This window comes from Triticum aestivum, chromosome 2B (genome assembly GCF_018294505.1).
Source record: "Triticum aestivum cultivar Chinese Spring chromosome 2B, IWGSC CS RefSeq v2.1, whole genome shotgun sequence".
NCBI lineage: Eukaryota > Viridiplantae > Streptophyta > Magnoliopsida > Poales > Poaceae > Triticum > Triticum aestivum.
Window position 1 is genome coordinate 435,472,151 of NC_057798.1, and position 17,922 is coordinate 435,490,072.

General features: G+C 44.7%; 1 long non-coding RNA gene across 1 annotated transcript; it reads right to left on the bottom strand.

The window, feature by feature from the left end:
* Positions 1 to 1,695: 1,695 nt before the first annotated feature.
* On the bottom strand, positions 1,696 to 2,843 carry LOC123045323 (uncharacterized). Its single transcript, XR_006421299.1, has 2 exons — positions 2,283 to 2,843; positions 1,696 to 1,958 (listed from the first exon to the last, which is right to left on the bottom strand). It is a non-coding gene; the product is annotated as an uncharacterized lncRNA (long non-coding RNA).
* Positions 2,844 to 17,922: the final 15,079 nt, after the last annotated feature.

The following is a 17,922-nucleotide window of genomic DNA, read 5'->3' on the forward strand; positions in this document are numbered from 1 at the left end:
CAGAAGGTCAACATGTGCATCATTCAAGGCAGCCAAATATTGTAAAGGACATGGAATTTATATACACTGAAGATGATCCTTCTCTCAATGTAAGTAAAAAAGCAATTACTTTTTACAAGGATACAATTTTGTAAGTAGCAAAACACATACTTTTATATGAGCGAAACAATATTGAAAGTACTTAAAAATATTAAGGGTCATTCTTAAAGGAAAAAATATATTCCTGTGCAAATTTCTTGATGAAAACTTTGTAACACAACACCCTTGCTTTGCTACTGGCCGCCACCTTCGCCAACCCACACATCTTACTCTTGCTAGCAACGTCACCGGACATGGCGAGGGTGAACTCTCTGTCACATTCTCAAGGGTTATATGATTGGCATTGCTAGTTGAAGGTTACCTAAATGGCTTAAAATCATCATTATAACCTAAAACAGCAAGATAAACATACCTATATAGACCTTGGAGAGATTACGTATTGTTGCCAATGTTTGATGAAGCTTCAGATTAAATTACTCCATGTTATGTGCTTGGCTTTCTTACAATCAAGGGAAAATGTAGTAATTTAATCTAAAGCTTCATGAAATGGCAGGAGTACTACAAAGCTGAAGGCCCCCCCCCCGCCTGTAGAATCTAATGTACAATAAGCAATGCGTTTTTTGACCTCCTCCTGTACACAAGATCGTTCCCCGGACTGGTACTGTCCTACCATAGTCAAGAAGCTAGACTATTTCGCTCTAAAGGACCAAGGTGATTTGATGTGCGATCGTCATGCTGATTGCCCCTAAGTAATGTTGGTGTGGTGTGTTTGGTATTAGGTTATCTGTTGCAATGTCCATCGAAGCAGTAGCAGAACCAGTAACTTGGTCCGTCCGAGAATCACCCTACTGAGACAGACGGGCTGACACTGGCCCACACACCAGTTCTCTCCACTCTCTACCACTTCAAGGGCAATTTTGAATTTATCAGCAATTTCAGAAGCACCAAAACTACCAGAATATGAACTCTATGGTACGAGTAAAGTAGAGCTAGCGAGTCATGTTTTAGCCCCTTTCTCCGAACATCAACTCATAACTGAAAGTGACTCGATGCTTGAAATGTAGAATAACAGTTTTCTGTCATTTTCAGATAAGTTAAGAAGATTGGAGGGCCTCTGTATTTGAGAAATGCACACAGTCGTTGTAGCTAGTACAAGGTTTACAAAGTATCAATGGAAACATGTAGGTTCATAGGATTGTAGGAATGTGAAGACATATCAAACTAAAAAACAATTACGGGCAATAGATTCAACTGCGAGCCATGACAAACAGATATTTTAAGTGATTGTTTAGTAATCTGAGAAATGACAAGCAATGAGCATGTGAATATCAAGACTACCTCCTGGACTTGATTGTCAGTGTACTCTCCTAGAGGGTCAAGGTTGTATCTCACAGTTCAATCGCACATTGATAATGGCCAATCTAGAATTCAGATTGTACAACCCAATGGTGCCAATGTCGACAATGTCTACTATTATCTAACCGATGGTAGGAGACATGATACGGAAAAGGGCATGCATGAGAGCTGATTTACCACTACCTATTCTACGAAAAATACTCATCTGCATACCTTTGAGTACATCTCATCTGCATCATTATTAAAAAATTAATGACATGAGCTACTTAGAAAAATACTGTTCTTGATATGGCAAAGCACTGAATCAAACAATTCATTTGCCCATGACTTTAGATTTCTGACAATTTACTCACAAGGACAAGAAAAGTGCAGATGCTTTAGAACATGCCAACACAAAAATGTAAATATGTAAAAGAAGTGGGCATGAGGGAACAGAGATGATGGTATTTACAAGGAGATTATGAAGCTGAAAAATTCTCCCTCTGATGGCCAGTTATGAGATAACCAATCTTCAGACATTGAAAGAGAGGCCTCTGGTATGCCTTTTGTTGGGAAGATTTGCCCTGAAGTAAGAAGGCAGTGAGAGTAAAAGTTGGGAACACAACTTGCCGTAGAGCTTAATCCAATTTTTGAAATCATTCATCTATCTATTTTCAACTGCAATCATAAACAATACAACCACTATATTGGCATTACCAGATGGTACAACAGAGTATAGCTAGCAGCAACGGAAAATCTGAAGCTCTTTACCCTTTGCATCCATGGCTGACCCATCTTATCAGTCATAACTACCATTGAAATTCACATGTACAAACAATGCAGTGGTTGTACAAGTGCACAATCCAGATGCCATTCTTTGTGAAGGGAATTGGAATAGGCAGTAGTACCTTTATTGTCAACGTAGTGGTCATGGTCGCGACGCAGTCACAGGGCAAAGGTGGAGGCCATGACGACCCTCGTTGGATAGGACCTAGCTGGCTCCAGCTTGCCACCGTCAAGGCCCACCACAACAGCGAGCTCTCCTTTGTGCTGCACACAGAAAAGGGGTGGATCCGGATCGAACACACACACACACACACAGAGAAAGGGAAGGATCAGGAGGCACTCCTGTGCGTAAGGGAGGGATGGGACTCGAGGGAGTTGACCGACCAATGGAGAGTGGATGCAGCAGAGGAGGAGGAGGAGAGAGAGGAGTTAGGGGAAGGTGCGGCACCGGCGTAGACTATCACCGATGGTGCAAAGCCGCAGGGGTGGGGGCCTCGAGGGAACTTCGGGTAGGGGTGCGAGCGGCGGCGGGGTAGGCGATGGCGGCGCTCGGCGGAGGCATTAGGGCTGGCGGTGAGCGTTGGAGGAGTCAGGGCCAGCGGCGCACGACGCTGTGGCAGGGGGTGGCGGCGCGCTGGCGCTGGAGGTGGAGATGGGAGGTAGGTCGTTGTTCGTCTCGGTGTTTTTTTTCTTTCACATACCGTTTCGGCTTGACTTATCAATTGGACCGCGGGTTGATTCTAGAAAACGTCAAGGACTTTTTTGCAAAAGCACGACAACGGTGAGCGGGTGGGCAGAAGTGATAATTGCTGGCGCCGTGGCAGGGGGTGGCGGCACGCTGGTGCTGGAGGTGGAGATGGGAGGTAGGTCGTGGGTCATCTCGGTGTTTTTTTTCTTTCACATATCATTTCGGCTTGACTTATCAATTGGACGGTGGGTTGATTCTAGAAAATGTCAAGGACTTTTTTGCAAAAGCGCGACGACGGTGAGCGAGCGGGCAGAAGCAATAATCGCTTTATCATTAGGGAAAGATCTATCTCTATCAGATTTCACTTTTGCAAGTGACCGTAAAGGGATTGGCAACCCCTTTATCACGTTGGGTGCAAGTTGTTGATTGTTTGTGCAGGTATTCGGTGATTTGTGTGTTGTCTCCTACTGGATTGATACCTTGGTTCTAAAAATTGAGCGAAATAATTGTGCTACTTTGCTGCATCACCCTTTCCTCTTCAAGGAAAAACCAACGCAAGCTCCAGAGGTAGCAAGAAGGATTTCTAGTGCCATTGCTGGGGAGATCTACGTCAAGTCAAGCCATAGCAAGTACCCATCATAAACTCTTTTCTCTTGCAATACATTATTCGCCATTCGCCACTTGTTTTCCTCTCCCCCACTTCTAAAACGATTTTCGAAAACCTTTGCCTTTTCTTTGTCCCTGTTCCGTTCGTGTCTTTTCGCTTTGTCACGATGGCTCAAGATAATACAAAATTGTGACTTTTCCAATACGAACAACAATGATTTTATTAGCACTCTGATTGCTCCCACTACTAATGCTGAATCTTGTGAAATTAATGCTGCTTTGTTGAATCTTGTTATGAAAGATCAATTTTCTAGCCTTCCTAGTGAAGATGTCGCATCCCATCTAAACAATTTCGTTGATTTGTGAGATATGCAAAAGAAGAAAGATGTGGATAATGATATTGTTAAATTGAAGCTATTTTCATTTTTGCTTAGAGATTGTGCTAAAACTTGGTTTTCAGCTTTGCCCAAGGATAGTAATGATTCATGGAATAAGTGTAAAGATGCTTTCATCTCTAAGTATTTTCCTCCCGCTAAGATCATCTCCCTTAGAAACGATATTATGAATTTTAAGCAACCTGATCGTGAGCATGTTGCACAATCTTGGGAGAGGATGAAATTCATGGTGCGTGATTGCCCTACGCATGGTTTGAACTTGTGGATGATTATACAAAAAATTTATGCCGGATTGAATTTTGCTTCTAGAAATCTTTTAGATTCGGCCACGGGAGGCACTTTTATGGAAAGCACTTTTTGGGAGGCTACTAAGCTCCTAGATAATATTATGGTTAATTATTCTCAATGGCACACTGAAAGATCGACTTGTAAAAAGGTACATGCGATTGAAGAGATTAATGTTTTGAGTGGAAAGATGGATGAACTTATGAAATTATTTGCTAATAAAAGTGTTTCTTCTGATCCTAATGATATGCCTTTGTCCACTTTGATTGAGAACAATAATGAATATAAGGATGTGAATTTTGTTGGTAGGAACAATTTTGGCTATAGCTCGTATAGAGGAAATTTTAATCCTAGACCGTTTCCTAGTAATTCCTCTAATATTTATGGTAATCCTACAAAAACTCTTATGGAAATTTTAATAAGATGCACTCTGATTTTGATAATAGTTTTAAAGAATTTATGAGTCCGCAAAAGAATTTCAAAGCTTTGATTGAAGAAAAATGGCTTAAGATTGATGATTTGGCTAGGAACATGGATAGAATTTCTCTTGATGTTGATTCTTTGAAACTTAGATCTATCCCACCTAAGCATGATATCAATGAGTCTCTCAAGGCTATGATAATTTCCATTGATGATTGCAAAGAAAGAACCACTAAGATGCGTGCAAAAAAAGATTGGTTTGTAAAAGCGTGTTCTTCAAGTTTTCATGATAATAATGATGAAGATCTAAAAGTGATTGATGTGACTCCTATTAAATCTTTGTTTTCCAATATGAATCTTGATAAATATGGGACTGGAGATGAGTCAACTTTAGTTAAAAGGTGTCCCAATTATTCGGAGTTTTTAGATCTAGATGCAAAAATCGATAAAAGTGGGATTGAAGAGGTCAAAACTTTAAGTAACAATGAACCCACTCTTTCCGATTTCAAGAAATTTAATTATGATAATTGTTCTTTAATAGATTGTATTTCCTTGTTGCAATCCGTGTTAAATTCTCCTCATGCTTATAATCAAAACAAAGCTTTTACTGAACATATCGTTGATGCTATGATGCAATCTTTTGAAGAAAAGCTTGAAGTAGAAGTTTCTATCCCTAGAAAACTTAATGATGAGTGGGAACCTACTATTAGGATTAAGATTAAAGATTATGAATGCCATGCTTTGTGTGATTTGGGTGCTAGTGTTTCAACGATTCCAAAAACTTTGTGTGATGTGCTAGGTTTCCGTGAATTTGATTATTGTTCTTTAAATTTGCATCTTGCGGATTCCACCATTAAGAAACCTATGGGAAGGATTAATGATGTTCTTATTGTTGCAAATAGGAATTATGTGCCCGTAGATTCCATTGTTCTTGATATAGACTGCAATCCTACATGTCCTATTATTCTTGGTAGAGCTTTCCTTAGAACGATTGGTGCAATTATTGATATGAAAGAAGGAAACATTAGATTCCAATTTCCGTTAAGGAAAGGCATGTAACACTTTCCTAGGAAGAAAATTAAATTGCCTTATGAATCTATTATGAGAGCCACTTATGGATTGCATACCAAAGATGGCAATACCTAGATCTATTCATGTTTTTATGCCTAGCTAGGGGCGTTAAACGATAGCGCTTGTTGGAGGCAACCCATTTTTTTGTTCTTTGTTTTTTGCTCCTGTTTAGTGATAAATAATTCATCTAGACTCTGGTTATATGTGTTTTTATGTTTTAATTAGTGTTTGTGCCAAGTTAAACCTTTAGGATAGTTTACGGTGATAATTGTGTTGATCCTGCTGAAAATCAGAAACTTTTGCTTAGTTTTGTAAATTCACAGAAACGTGATTTTAATATGATTCTTTTTGATATCGATTTGTAAACAAATTTCCCACGTTTTCCTAATTTGGTAGTAGTTTTACAGTTAGAGAAGTATTCAAGAGGTACAGATTATTACAGACTGTTCTGTTTTTGACATATTCTGTTTTTCTCGTGTTGTTTGCTTATTTTCATGAATGTATGAGTAGTATCGGGGGGTATGAACCATGGAGAAGTTGGAATACAGTAGATATTACACCAATATAAATAAATAATGATTTCACAACAGTACCTGAAAGTGGTGATTTATTTTCTTATACTAATGGAGCTCATGAGATTTTCTGTCGAGTTTTGTGTTGTGAAGTTTCCAAGTTTTGGGTAAGGATTTGATGGACTATGGAATAAGGAGTGGCAAGAGCCTAAGATTGGGGATGCCCATGGCACCCAAAGTTAAAATTCAAGGACAACCAAAATCCTAAGCTTGGGTATGCCCCGGAAGGTATCCCCTCTTTTGTCTTCGTCTATCGGTAACTTTAGTTGAGGCTATATTTTTATTCACCACATGATATGTGTTTTACTTGGAGCGTCTTGTATGATTTGAGTCTTTGATTTTTAGTTTACCACAATTATCCTTTTTGTACACAACTTTTGGGAGAGACACGCATGAATCGTGATTTATTAGAATACTCTATGTGCTTCACTTATATCTTTTGAGCTAGGCAATATTGCTCTAGTGTTTCACTTATATCTTTTTAGAGCATGGCAGTGGTTTTATTTTATAGAAATTGTTGAACTCTCATGCTTCACTTATATTATTTTGAGAGTCTTTTAGAAAAGCATGGTAATTTGCTTTTGTTATAAAACTAGTCCTAATATGATGGGCATCCAAGATGGATATAATGAAAACTTTCATATGAAGTACATTGAATACTATGAGAAGTTTGATTCTTTATGATTGTTTTGAGATATGAAGATGGTGATATTAGAGACATGCTAGTAGAGTAGTTGTGAATTTGAGAGATACTTGTGTTAAAGTTTGTTATTCCCGTAGCATGCACGTATGGTGACCGTTATGTGATGAAGTTGCACCATGATTTATTTATTGATTGTCTTCCTTATGAGTGGCGGTCGGGGACGAGCGATGGTCTTTTCCTACCAATCTATACCCCTAGGAGCATGCGTGTAGTACTTCATTTCGATAACTAATAGATTTTTGCAATAAGTATGTGAATTCTTTATGACTAATGTTGAGTCCATGGATTATAAGCACTCTCACCCTTCCACCATTGCTAGCCTCTCTTGTGCCATGCAACTTCCGCTGGTACTGTTCACCCACCATTACCTTCCTAAAAACAGCCAACATACCTACCTATTATGGCATTTCCATAACCATTTCGAGATATATTGCCATGCAACTTTCCACCTTCCATTTATTATGACACGCTCCATCATTGTCATATTTGCTTTGCATGATCATGTAGTTGACATCGTATTTGTGGCAAAGCCACCTTTCATAATTTTTGAATACATGTCACTATCGTCATTGCACATCCCGATACATCGCCGGAGGCATTCAGAGAGTCATATTTTGTTTTAGGTATTGAATTGTAATTCTTGAGTTGTAAGTAAATAAAAGTGTGATGATCTTCATTATTAGAGCATTGTCCCATGTGAGGAAAGGATGATGGAGAATATGATTCCCGCACAAGTCGGGATGAGACTCCATACGAAAAAAAGGCCATAAAAAGGCCCAAATAAAAAAATGAGAGAAAAAGAGAGAAGGGGCAATGTTAATATCCTTTTTCCACACTTGTGCTTCAAAGTAGCACCATGATCTTCATGATAGAGAGTCTCCTATGATGTCACTTCCATATACTAGTGGGAATTTTCATTATAGAACTTGGCTTGTATATTCCATTGATGGGCTTCCTCAAAATGCCCTAGGTCTTCATGAGCAAGCGAGTTGGATGCACACCCACTTAGAGCTCCAGTGCATCCGTTGCATGGCAGTCCCTACTCACTGACATTGATATCTATTGATTGGCATCTCCATAGCCCGTTGATGCGCCTAGTTGATGTGAGACTATCTTCTCCTTTTTTTCTTCTCCACAACCACCATATTCTATTCCACCTACAGTGCTCTATCCATGGCTCACGCTCATGTATTGCGTGAAGATTGAAAAAGTTTGAGAACATCAAAAGTATGAAACAATTGCTTGGCTTGTCATCGGGGTTGTGCATGATTTAAATTTTTTGCATGATGTGGATAGAGCATAGCCAGACTATATGATTTTGTAGGGATAGCTTTCTTTGGCCATGTTATTTTAAGATGAAATGATTGCTTTGTTATTATGCTTCAAGTGTTATTATTTTATGTCAATATTAAACTTTTGTTTTGAATCTTTCAGATCTGAACATTCATGCCACAATAAAGAAAACTGCATGGATAAATATGTTAGGTAGCATTCCACATGAAAAATTCAGTTTTTGCCATTTACATACTCGAGGACGAGGAGGAATTAAGATTGGGGATAATAGATACGTCTCCAGTGTATCTATAATTTTTGATTGTTCCACGCTATTGTATCATTTGTTTTGGACGTTTAACAGGAATTTATATACTATTTTATAATATTTTTGGGACTTACCTATTAACCGAGGGCCCAGTACCAGTTTCTGTTTTTTTCTATTTTAGAGTTTTGTAGAAAAGGAATACGAAACTAAGTCCAAACAGAATGAAACCTTCACGATGATCTTTCTTGGACTGAAATCAAACCAGAAGACTTGGAGATGAAGTCGGAGATGCAATGAGGAAGCCACGAGGCAGGAGGGTGCGCCCAGGGGGTAGGGCGCGCCCCCACCCTCGTGGGCCCTTCCTAGCTCCCCTTCCCTAGTTCCTTCGCCTATATATACTCTTATACCATGAAAACATCCAGGACAGCCACGAAACCACTTTTCCACCGCCGCAACCTTCTGTACCCATGAGATCCCATCTAGGGACCTTTTCTGGCGTCCTATCGGAGTGGGATTCGATCATGGAGGGCTTCTACATCAACACCATTACCTCTCCCATGATGCGTGAGTATTTTACCCTAGACCTTCGGGTCCATAGTTATTAGCTAGATGGCTTCTTCTCTCTCTTTGATTCTCAATACCATGTTCTCCTCGATGTTCTTGGAGATCTATTTGATGTAATATTCTTTTGCGGTGTGTTTGCCGAGATCCAATGAATTGTGGATTTATGATTAGATTATCTACGAATGTTATTTGGTTCTTCTCTGAATTCTTATATGCATGATTTGATATCTTTGCAAGTCTCTTCGAATTATCAGTTAGTTTGGCCTACTAGATTGATCTTTCTTGCAATGGGGGAAGTGCATAGCTTTTGGTTCGATCGTGCGGTTTCCTTTCCTAGTGACAGTAGGGGCAGCAAGGCACGTATTGTATTGTTGCCATCGAGGATAAAAATATGGGGTTTTCATCATATTGCTTAAGTTAATTCTTCTACATCATGTCATCTTACTTAATGCGTTACTCCATTCTTTATGAACTTAATACTCTAGATGCATGCTGGATAGCGGTCGATGTTTGGAGTAATATATAGTAGTAGATGCAGGTAGGAGTCGGTCTACTTTGACACGGACGTGATTGCTATGTTCATGATCATTGCCTTAGATATCATCATAACTATGCACTTTTCTATCAATTGGTCGGCAGTAATTTGTTCACCCACCGTAATATTTGCTATCTTGAGAGAAGCCACTAGTGAAACCTGTGGCCCCCGGGTCACTTTCCATTATATTGAATCCCATTTACATCTTGCTAGTTTCCAATCTACTATTTTGCAATATTTTACTTTCCGATCTATAAACCAAAAATACCAAACATATTTACTTTACCATTTATCTATCTCTCTCAGATCTCACTTTTGCAAGTGACCATGAAGAGATTGACAACCCCTTTATCGCGTTGGGTGCAAGTTGTTGATTGTTTGTGGAGGTATTCGGTGACTTGTGCGTTTTCTCCTACTGGATTGGTACCTTGGTTCTAAAAACTGAGGGAAATACTTATGCTACTTTGCTGCATCACCCTTTCCTCTTCAAGGGAAAACCAACGCAAGCTCAAGAGGTAGCAGCTACCCACCGATATACATACCCAAGCCGCCCTGAGTTTCCTAGATGATGCCTGTGAAATGCCCCCTTTCCCACAGATCCCCATCCCCACCCTCTCTCCCACTCCAGAGGGTCGCAGCCTATGCCCGGCTACGTTTCCTGGGGAGCTCGAGGAGCAAATGGCCCAATAGAGCTTTACCACAGCATCTTCACTCGATGTTAGCAAAGTGTCCGCCGAGGAAGCTGGCGACGATGACTGAACGCCGCCTTTCAATCAGCAGGCTAGATTATTCTGGCATGTCGCGAACATCGGCTATGACATGGAGGTCGTCGATAGCGACGGCTTGACGCGGGCTATGTCACACGTTAAGTTTCCCACCCCAACCCCTCGGGTTCGACAACTATCGATCTCATAGATGGCCCTGCCTCTGATCTCCTGCAGCTCGTTATGAACTATTTGCCATCCTTCATTGCTATGGAGCCCCTTTTGTCATTTATGAAGGACACGTTATGCGACGCTGGCTTGGGACCCTCAGCTGCCAAGTCAGGCCTCATCAATGGCGACCATTAGGAGGAGTCGATCTGTGACAAGTGAGGAAACCCACTATTTGTTTTGTCGTGCCTCTTCACCGGGGGAATCCCCTGATTTGTTTTCACGGACACCTTTTGTAGTGAGAAAATGTCCAGTATTTATTGCTATATTTGGTTGTTTGCATTATGCCTTGTTTACTTCTACGGCTTGTGGTTGTTCTGTTGTTTGTAGTTAGCATATGTCCAGTTTCAATTGCCATCTTTGGTTGTTCGTAATATGCCTTGTTTATTCAGCTATTCACAATGTGATGTTCTATACGTGCTGGTATGAACTGTGCAGTTCAATTTCATCAATACCAATATTAATAATAGCTCTATGAATGACTATATTTGGTTGATGTTAAGCATGTTATACTCCCTCCAGTCCTTTTTAGTTCACATATAAGATTTGTCTAAAGTCAAGCCTCATAAAGTTTGACCAACTTTATAGAAGAAAATACCAACATTCACAATATGAAATCAATATCAGTAGATGCGTCATGACTTAAATTTTCATATTGTATAACTTTATCATGGTAGATGTTGATATCTTTTCATATAAATAAGGTCAAACTTTATGAAGTTTGACTTCAGACAATTCCTATATGCAGAGTAAAAAGGATCAGAGGGAGTATTTAACACGCCCTTCCATTTGATTTAACAATAACTAGTGTACTTAGTGTCGCGGGAAACCACAACCACCTATGGGACCAGGTGTCGGTGTCAAAACCGGCAGATCTCGGGTAGGGGGGCCCAAGCTGTGCATCTAAGGATCGATGGTAACATGGGACCAGGGGACACGGTGTTTACCCAGGTTCGGGCGCTCTTAAGGGAGGTAAAACCCTACTCCTTCTTGATTATAATCGACGTGTATGAAGATTACAAGAGTTGATCTACCTTGAGATCGTAATGGCTAAATCCTAGATGTCTAGCCTATAAGTATTCTAATAACAGTTATCCAGATCCCCCCTACGGTCTAACCCCTCCAGTTTATATACACACCGGAAGGGCCTAGGATTTGTACAAGGCCGGTTCATCGGGGAAGGAAACTTCCGGACTCTAATCTTGATGTCCACGTATGGAGAAGTCCCATCCGGACACGGAGGATAATCTTCAGCTTGATCTTGTACGACCCATCCAGCCCGGCCCATACTCCTAGGATGGACACCTGAGGACCCCCAAATCCAGGACTCCCTTAGTAGCCCCCGAACTTGCCTTCAATGATGATGTAGTGTGCGGATATAAGTCTTCGGCTTTGCAAGGCGGGTTCTCCAGCATACTCCGGATTGATGATAGTCCGGCATCAGCATTCGCGTCCAGTCTTCATGATTCCTTCCTGCCGTCGCCTCGATTTCCATGTGCATGAGTGAATGCGAGCAGTCCGTTACCCTTGTATTTTAACTTTTTTAGCAAGCGCAGGTAGTGCCCATATAACAAGGTTAGATCTCCAAAACACCATATCACATCGGCTCAAGAGCTACATAGCAAACTATGGAAAAAAATTCAAACCGTGGCTAGCGTCCCCGGCTCCTCCTCATGTCCTCATGGCCCTCAAGAGGGGGATTGGCAAAGTTGTTCCATATCCCATCTCCAGCTCAATCGACTCCAGATGCAAGGATATCTTCCCCCGCGGATCTAGTCTTTGTACGGGCAGGGTTAACTTCTATGGGCAACGATGCATTGGCAGAGAATTTCCCCAATCCCAGCCAAGGGGAGAGGGTGTGCTTTATCTCATTCCTTCTAAGGGGCGTAGGATTCCCAATCCACCCCTTCCTCAGGGGTCTATTGGAATATTACGGGATCCAACTGCACAACCTCACACCAGGTTCCATTCTGCACATTTCTGGTTTTGTCGCCCTTTGTGAATTATTTTTAGGCTGCGAGGCTCATTTTGAACTATGGAAAAAGTTCTTGTGCCTCATCCCTCGCCACCAGGGCAGAGGGTCCATATTTGAAGTGGGCGGCGCTGAAGTATGGCACATAGCCGTATTTGGTTACCCTGTCGGAACTCTGAAGAGGGGGTCCGACGAATGGTCTTCGGAATGGTTCTACATTGAGGACGTTCCTCTTCCAGACCCTGTTCGGTGCGGGCTTCCTCAATTCTCTAGCACTCCTTTAAAGAAGCTATTCAGCTAGCGCCCTGAGTCCCTTAGACAAGAGGATAGTGCAGAAGTGATGAGATTGGTCAGCAATGTCAGATTGTTGACCCACTACAGATTCTCCATCATTGAAGTCATGGATATCGCGATAAAGCGATGTATCCAGCTAAGGGAGTCTTGGATTCGGGGGTCCTCGGGTGTCCACCATAGGAGTATGGGCCGGGCTGGATGGGCCACAAGAGATGAAGCTGAATATTATCCCCCATGTCCAGATGGGACTTCCCGATATGTGGACGGCAAGAATAGAGTCCGGAAGTTTCCTTCCCTGATAAACTAACCTTGTACAAACCCTTGACCCCTCCGGTGTGTATATAAACGGGGGGGGGGGGGTTAGTCCGTAGAGGCTATCTTTATCACCATCATCGGAATTTTCATAGGCTGGACATCTAGGGTTAGCCGTTACAAGCTCGAGGTAGATCAATTCTTGTAATCGTCATACTCGTCGAATATAATCAAGCAGGAGTAGGGTTTTACCTCCCTTAAGAGGGCCCAAACCTGGTTAAACATTGTGTCCCCTAGCTTCATGTTGCCATTGATCCTTAGACACACAGCTTGGCCCCCCCCTACCCGAGATCTGTCGGTTTTGACACCGACATTAGTGCTTTCATTGAGAGCTCTGTCGTGCTGTCTGCAAAAAGTGATCTATGGCTCGCCTAGTCATCAGCAACAATATCACTTCTGGAGGGTGCCTAGCTTTAGGGCATACCCTCCGGTTCGGCGGTCTCACCATAAGGGCCCGCACGGCCGACCAGCCCACAACTTTCCCCATGACCGCCGGACACCGTCCCCACATTGGCCCTAAGTACTCCGAAAAATTGGATCCGGTGGATGTTTCGTCTTTAAACGAACTGCTCGACCGCATCACCGCCCTGGGGGTCTCAACAGACTATGATCGGATCGGGCTCAAGCCTGACCAGAGGGAAATTAATCACCCGCTGATGACCCACTTCATGGTGGTCGTTGAGGAACCGGCGACAGACACTTCCCTCCCCATACTGAAAACCAAGTATGTTCGGGTCCCCAAATCCCCTGAGCCAGATACTTCCACTACGGACGGAGCCTTACGCCCTCTGGATTCTGTTCCAAGTGTAGGATTGTCAGAGCCTTTGCGCTTAATCGGATGCGAACCTGCCACTTCGAAAACCATTCTGATCCAAGTGTAGGATTGTCGTGGGACATGATCCAAAATTTGATCCACCCACCCACCACAATCTATATTCCCCAAGAAACTCATGTCCTCCAGATATATACGACCTGATGTATGTGCCGCACCAGCCTAAGGAAACGGTCCACCACTTTTGGGCCAGATTCCTACTTGTCAAAAATAAGATCAAAGACTGCTCGGACAATGACGTAGTTCCGGTTTTCCACAATAACTGCACCGATGAAGGGGTATTGAATGCCCTCGACCGTCGCCACATACAGAGTTTCACGGAATTATCACACATAGTGCAAAAGTACTGTGTGATGGAATGCATATGGAGGGCCCAGAAAACTCAACTGGAACCCGTTGCCTTGACGCGGTGTGTGGCCCGGGCCAAACGAACACATCCTGGTGGGTCACTCGACCACCAGTCTACGGGCAGGAAGAACAAACCCTTCACGGTACACAGGTCCGTTCTTGACGAACTGCTGACAAGCCCTGCCCGATTCACGCCACTCCGCACACAGTCCCAACCCATAGCCTCCATGCATGTTGGGTATTCCGACAAGTAGCAAAAAGTGGAGAGTCCATCCTCACCACAACTCCAGAGAGATACTCATCGGAGAAGGACAACTTTAACATCCTAACGGTCTTCGAGAAATTTTCTTCGAACAATCGGCGCAAAGGGCGCTCCGCAACCTCACCGAAGTCCATCAAGTTACCGCACTAAGCCCATGGAACAAGACGGCAATAACCTTTACGGCCGAAGACGAACCAAAGGCTCGATCAGTCCAAGCACCCGCCGCCTTAGTACTAAACCCCATCGTTGATGGTTTTTGACTTACTAAAGTGCTCATGGACGGCTGCAGTGGACTTAACCTCATCTACGAGGACACGCTCGACAAAATGCAAATGGATAGATCACGCATCGAGCAAAGCAACACTACCTTTTGAGGTATTATCCCCAGTCGAGAGGCACATTGCTCGGGAAAAATTAAATTGGATGTGGTGTTCGGCACGCCTGAGAACTATAGATCCGAAGAGTTGCTCTTTCACGTGGTCCCCTTCAATAGCGAGTATCATGCCATCCTCGGCCGGGACGCTTTCTCATGCTTTCAAGCTATACCCCACTATGGGTATATCAAACTCAAAATGCCCGGGCCTAATGGAATTATCACAATCTCGAGCGACCCAGACAAAGCTCTTCGGGCCGAAAACAAAACTGCATCCTTGGCACTCGAGGCACTATCTGAAGCTCTAGCGACGGAAGAATTAACCACCCTACGGTCCATGGTGGATAGGGACAATGTGATCCTCGACAAAAGATCCAAATACACCTCCTTCAAGCCAGCCGAGGAAATAGTGAAATTCCAAGTGCATCCGACGGACCCTAATAAAATAGCATCCATCGGAGCATAGCTCGATCCTGCAATGGACGCCGCCCTATGCACATTCCTACGGGAGAATTTGGATATCTTCGCCTGGGCACCCTTCAGACATGCCCGGCATCCCATGAAGACTGGCAGAACATAGTCTTAATATAATCATGGGATTCAAACCCGTGAAGCAGACACTACAGCGATTCTCTGAACCCAAGCGTCAAGCCATGGGAGAAGAGCTAGCCAAATTGTTAGAGGCTGGGTTTATTGGGGAAATTAAACATCCGGATTGGTTAGCCAACTTGGTTATGGTACCAAAGAAGGACAAATCTTGGCGCATGTGTGTCGATTTCAAGGACCTTAACAAGGCTTGCCCTAAAGACCCCTTCCCATTACCTTGCATTGACCAAATTATTGAGGCAACTGCAGGGCACGACTCATTGTGTTTCCTCGACGCTTATTCCAGATACCATCAGATTAAGATGAAGGAATCAGACCAGGCGGTAACCGCATTCATCAGCCCTTATGGTCCCTTCTGCTTCAACACTATGCCCTTCGGACTCAAAAACACTGGGGCTACCTACTAGCGCATGATTAAAACCTGCCTGGAAAAGCAAATAGGCAAAACGATCGAAGAATACATGGACGACGTGGTCATCAAGACAAAGCACATCGAGACACTGGTGGACAATATTTGCCTCACCTTCGATAACCTCCGAACATACGACATACGACTTAATCCAGAAAAATGTGTCTTTGGAGTTCTGGCCGAAAAGTTGCTGGGGTTCATTGTTTCCCACAGAGGAATTGAAGCCAACCCAGCTGTCGGGGGTTTGGTGCGACATATGCCAATGGATGGCTTATCATGGTGGGAGCGAGTAGAACGTCGCCGGTGCCTAGAAGCGGTATGAGGCGTAGACACGAACGCCGACGTACTTTACCCAGGTTCGGGGCTCTCCTAGGAGATAACACCCCTAGTCCTGCTCTATGGGGTCTCCGCATGATCACTAAGGCACAAGTGATACAAAGGTGCTCCTTGAGTTGTATGCTAGAGGTAGGAGAAGGCAAGGCTAGGTCTCTCCTCCTCTAGGGGAGTGGCTAGATCTAATGGAGTGGGAACCCTTTGCATGGGTGCCCTGGGGGGTTTATATAGGCCTACCCCCAGGGGTACAATGGTAATTTGGCCGGGTGATGGGCCCGGCTGTCAGTGTCTCCGGCCTCCGGCTTCTCCACCGACTACTGGGGCCCACCGCCTGGTGGGCCCCGCCGACTGGTCTGGTACGGAGCCAACAGGCCGCTTCTGCCGCTGGCGGGTCTGGTTGGTGGCTGCTTACTGTAGCCGTGCTGCTAATGACGCGGGCTTGGTCAGCTAAGTGTGGCGACAGTCCCGTCGCCTGCCGGGAGATCACTGTAGCCACACCTGGTCACATCAGGTTAATGGCGCACTTGCTTCGAGGGAAAGGATGGCCGCCTGCTAGAGGCCGACCTTCCCCATGTTCGACTGGTTCGGCATCCGCCGTCTTCCGAGGTGACACTGCCCAATAGAGCCTGCAGCCTGCGGGCCGTACCGACTGGTTGTCGTGGGAAACAGGGCTTCGCCTATCCGCAGTGACGTCAGGGGAAAGTGGCAACAGTGCCACGTCGTGCGGAGATCTCCGCCTGTACGGGGAACTGTGGCCACGCCAAGCCCAAGATTCGGGGGTGAGGGGCTTCACTGTAGCCACGCCCTATCTCGTCCTCTTGATGGGGGCACAAACTCTAAGGGCACCAAGTGGCCGCCTGCTCGACGCCGTCCTCTCCAGAGGCCGGCTGACTAGAGCCGGCCGCTCGTGGTGCCGTCTGCAGGTGGTTGGCCGTCCTCTGGTGGCCGACCATTGAGCTAGCCATCCCCCGGAGGGCAGAGCGTTAGCTTGGGATACTGCAGGGCGAAGCCGGCCCAAGGTCTTGACAAGTTCAGGGACTTGGGTGAGGCTACCCATGGCCCATTACTCTGACAATAGTCCCCGAAGCCGGTGAGGCATTGTGGTCGAGGAGCCGCGAAGTCTCAGTGGCTTCCCCCCTCGCTGGGCTCCGGGAGAATCTTCAATCCGCCTTGCAGTGGGCCGACTGCTGGAGTCGGCTTTGACAAGGCAGGATTGTCGGCCAATTTTGAACTCCAAGGCGGGAAAACAGGTGGCGTGCCTGCTAAGCTTCCCAGGGCCACCGCTCGCCACAAGCACGCCACGCGGCGCATGCCAGCCCGGCCAGCCTGCCACCCCACGCTCCCGATGGGACGTGATAGTGGGCCGGGCCCGCCACTACTGGGCCTCTGCACGCGGGCGGATCCGCTGTGCCAAGGTGGGCGGTTGCGATTCCCACGAGCGTTCAATGTGCAGTTATTTTGCGCGGTAATCGGGGGGTCGTGGGGTCGTGGGCGCAGTTAAAACCACGAACCCATGTACCGCCCCCTCGGCTTCGTAGCCCGAGCGTTATAAGTAGGGGGAGGGAGGGGTGCGGTGGAGCACGCGCGCCCCCTCCTACACTCTCTTCCTCCTCCCGCTCTCTCCACCATTGCTGTTGTCGCCGCTCCGTGCTTGCCGTGGTGCTGCCGCCATTCACCGCCCACGCACTCCTCCTCCCTTCATGGCCCTGC